This window comes from Budorcas taxicolor, chromosome 21, assembly GCF_023091745.1.
Source record: "Budorcas taxicolor isolate Tak-1 chromosome 21, Takin1.1, whole genome shotgun sequence".
NCBI lineage: Eukaryota > Metazoa > Chordata > Mammalia > Artiodactyla > Bovidae > Budorcas > Budorcas taxicolor.
In genome coordinates this window covers 10,016,082-10,020,273 of record NC_068930.1, presented here as the reverse complement: position 1 = coordinate 10,020,273, position 4,192 = coordinate 10,016,082, and positions in this window count along the sequence as shown.

The following is a 4,192-nucleotide window of genomic DNA, read 5'->3' as shown; positions in this document are numbered from 1 at the left end:
GAGCATCTCCTCCAACTCCCCTGAGCCTGTGTGATTCCTGGGCTTCACCTGTGAGGATGACCGACACTTCCTGGGCGCTGCGTCCCGGCACTGCTAGCTGAGCTTCACATAGTACGATGTGGGAGTGGGTGAGACCAGGGCGGGCCCGAATCCTGTCACTTGCTACTTGCCTGGCCCTGGCCAAGAAAAACGCACTGCGGCTCCCTTTCCTCATCACTAAAGCAGAGCTGCTGGAACCTGCTTCCTAGTGGTGCTGATGATGTGAGTAAATCCACATCAAGAGCTCAGAACAGTGCCTAGCATGGTGAGGGTCCAGGTCGGACACAGTAAGGACCCAAACCCAGGGGTTCTCCATGAGCTACTTCGCCTTCACTGTCACGCAGATGAGGACGCTGCTTGGAAGGTTGGCTGTGCTCATGGCCACACAGCTGGTAGGTGCCAGGCACGAGGCAGCTCTGTCCCCTCGTGTCACTGAGCCCGGCTCAGACCTTCCAGGTGGCCCCTGCATTCTCTTGCTTCATCTGCTCCCTGGCCAGACCTGCTGGGTGGCACTCGTGCCTCCCGGCTCACAAACCTGGGTGTGTAGGGAGTCACGGCGATTGGTTCACTCTGTGTCTCAGCCTATTTTCTATTCAGGGCCCCAAGTCCCAGCAGGGTGACGGAGACTCAGCGTCTATCAGTCGAAGGTTCTAGGTCCCTTTGGGGCTGCACCGGAGACTTACACAGGGCCGAGGCACAGGAGACTGGGGACCTCCCTGGATCTTATGGCACCTGTCTGTGCTGGCATCCAAGCCCAAGGTCTTCACACACGTAGGCAAAGACTGGGACGGTGGGCCCCCAGGGACAGTTAAGCGGGTGGTCCACTGTACAAATGTAACTGCGCAAGGGGGACTGAACCCCCGCCTGTGCTGACCTGCTAAGCTGTGGGTGTGGGGCAGGGCCGCCTCCTAGCAAGGACCCACCCGCAGACTAGCTTTCCTACCAAGGACCCACCTGCAGACTAGTTATGGACCTGGGCGCCTCCATGCCCTTCTTCCTAACTTGCACGCAGGCACCCGAGAGCCGGCTCTCTTGGCATCACCCGTCCTTCAGGGGGCCTCCCTCAGGTCCTCTGCCCCTTCTGAAGGGTGCTGTGCTCTGGCCTCACCCACGCTGGAAGCGGGCACTTCAGAAAGGCCCTCCCTCCCCCTCAGCCTGCCAGCCCCCCGGGGCATGGGGCGGGCGGCCCAAGGCCCTGCTCCTGGCCCACGATGGGGCATGGTGCTGTCTCCGTGCAGGTCTGCCCGGGAAGGGGCACAGGGGCCCCCTCTCCAGAGCCCCTCAAGAACTACCGTGCTCTCAGCGGTCCCCTTCATCGCTCTCCCCCGCCCCCACCTGAGGGGATCTTTCCTCATCTCTCTGGAAACCCCGTCTCTCCAGCCACCTGCTCTGCCGTCCCTCCGAGCTGTCTCTCTACCGTCGCATCCCCGAGCCTCCAGAGCCTGCATGTTTAGCATCAAAAGTCAGGAATACCTTTCTGGCTTGGCTTTCTGCCTGCCTCCCCTTTCTCTGGTGGATAGGGGGTGGGGGTGGGGGAATTCTTTAATTGTTCCCTCCCCACCCCCAATTGTTCCACCACACCTGGGAGGGCCCCCGGCCACTGGCCACTCGACTCCAGGTTCTCCAAGCAAAGACCAGCTGTTCCCATTTCTCCAGCCCAGTCCTGGGGGCCGGTGGAAAAGGCATGTCCTCTGGCCCCGTGCAGCTTCTGGGGCTTCCGGGGAAACGGCCTGGGTGCCTGCTCTGCAACCATCTACCTCGCGCAGGGCAGAAGAACAGGGCAAAAGAGGGCAGAGCAGGGCAGAGGCGGGCAGAGCAGGGCAGAGGAGGGCAGAGGGGGGCAGAGCCAGGCAGAGGAGGGCAGAGCAGGACGGAGGCAGGCAGAGAAGGGCAGAGCAGGGCAGAGCAGGGCAGAGCAGGGCGTCCTGCCAGGAGTGGCCTTGGAGACCTGTGTGTGCTCGCTGTCCTTAGGCAGCGCCGCCTGCCGGGAAGTCGAGAAAACTCCCGCTTCTCCTTCGGGCTCAAGGCTCAAGGGCAGCTGACAGAGATCTGAGCATCCCACCGCCGTGCATTTGTTCAGCTGGTGACAAGCATGTATCAGCCTACTGAAATCAGTAAGTGAGGCTAAAATGGAACGTTCTTCTCTCCAGTTCTCTGATATCCCTGAGTCCCGTTTTCACTGAAATTGGTAACAGGTGTGGTAGATAATCGGAGAAGGCAATGGCAGCCCACTCCAGTACTCTTGCCTGGAAAACCCATGGACGGAGGAGCCTGGTGGGCTGCAGTCCGTGGGGTCGCTAAGAGTCGGACACGACTGAGCGACTTCACTTTCACTTTTCACTTTCATGCATTGGAGAAGGAAATGGCAACCCACTCCAGTGTTCTTGCCTGGGAGAATCCCAGGGACGGAGGAGCCTGGTGGGCTGCCATCTCTGGGGTCGCACAGAGTCGGACACGACTGAAGCGATTTAGCAGCAGCAGCAGCAGCAGCGGTAGATAATTCTGGAGGTGTTTAGCCTGTCAGAGGGGGCTGTGGTTAAAAGAAAAATCTAAACCATCGTCTCACCGCTGCTGCAGCTAAGTCACTTCAGTCGTGTCCGACTCTGTGCGATCCCATAGACGACAGCCTACCAGGCTCCTCCATCCATGGGATTTTCCAGGCAAGAGTACCAGAGTGGGCTGCCATTGCCTTCTCCGCGTTTTACCGCAGCGGGGAGCAATTTCTTCTATATTGGGCCGATTCTAGAAAAAATGTTTACAGGCAATTTTAAAACCTCAAGGTAAAAATGATTTTATTAATCACATACACTTATAGGTATGTGCAAAAAATATATATGCATATATATATTCTTTCCTACAGCTTAGATTTCCCACTATTTTGAACAGAAGGATGTCAAAAATAAAATGAGGACTGCAGTTCTTTTTTATTGGCTTTAAACTGTTAACATAAAAGTGTATTTGTTTATATGGCAGCTACATTGGGGCAATTTTACATTTTTTATTACAAACAATAATGACGTGTACTATACTTATCATAAATTCCACGTAGCACATTGATTGCTGCAGAACGCATTCAATGATTTTTAGAGAACTCTGGTGTCCCTCATCAATCTGTGATTGTAATTGATAAATGAGTGTAGTATGACATGAATGTTGGTTGATATTTTTGTTTACCTTAAAAAAAAACAAAGGTGAAATAAACAAGTAACGTTATTCTTAACTGGAAGCAACTTCTTTGCTAACTCGGATAATAATTTTGAAACACTGGAAGGATATGTCCTCAAATTTTTGTGGGGTCAAAATTCAGTACTTTCAGACACAACACATGAGTTTCACCTGCATTATTAACATGTTCTCCATCACTTCTTTGAGTCTAGACAATCGACAGAATAACAAATCAAGTTGACGATTAGCAAACCATTTACTGATTTCTGCAGTCTGAACACTCAGGCTACCAAAATGAAGGCAGTGAATGAGGAATTGGGTAGGGACAAGTAGCATGGGTTACGTAGCATTTCTGTCCTACAGACAGAATAACTTCACTAACTTCAAGACATGAATAACTTCAAGAACAGATAAGAGTAAAAGGCACTAAACTAATTAGGAAGTGATTTTTAAATGTTTGTTTCATTTTTGTATAATTAATGGTAAACATATATTATTTCATTTTTAATAATAGCTGGCTCTTATTTCCTTGTTTGTCCATTCACCAAGTTGTGTCTGACTCTTTGCGACCCTGTGGACTGTAGCACGCCAGGCTTCCCTGTCCATCACAGTCTCCTGGAGTTTGCCCAAGTTCGTGTCCATTGAACTGGTGATGCCATCCAACCATCCCATCCTCTGTTTCCCTCTTCTCCTCCTGCCCTCAATCTTTCCCAGCATCAGGGTCTTTTCCAATGAGTTGGCTCTTTGCATCAGGTGGCCAGAGTATTGGAGTTTCAGCTTCAGCATCAGCCCTTCCAATGAATATTCAGGACTGACTTCCTTTAGGATTGATTGGTTTGATCTCCTTGCAGGCTTGAGAGTCTTGCCCCATACCGCAGTTCAAAAGCATCAATTCTTTGGCACTATGCCTTCTTTACGGTCCAGCTGTCACATCTGTACATGACTACTGGAATTATTTCCTAACAATAGCTTTTAACAACTGGCTCAC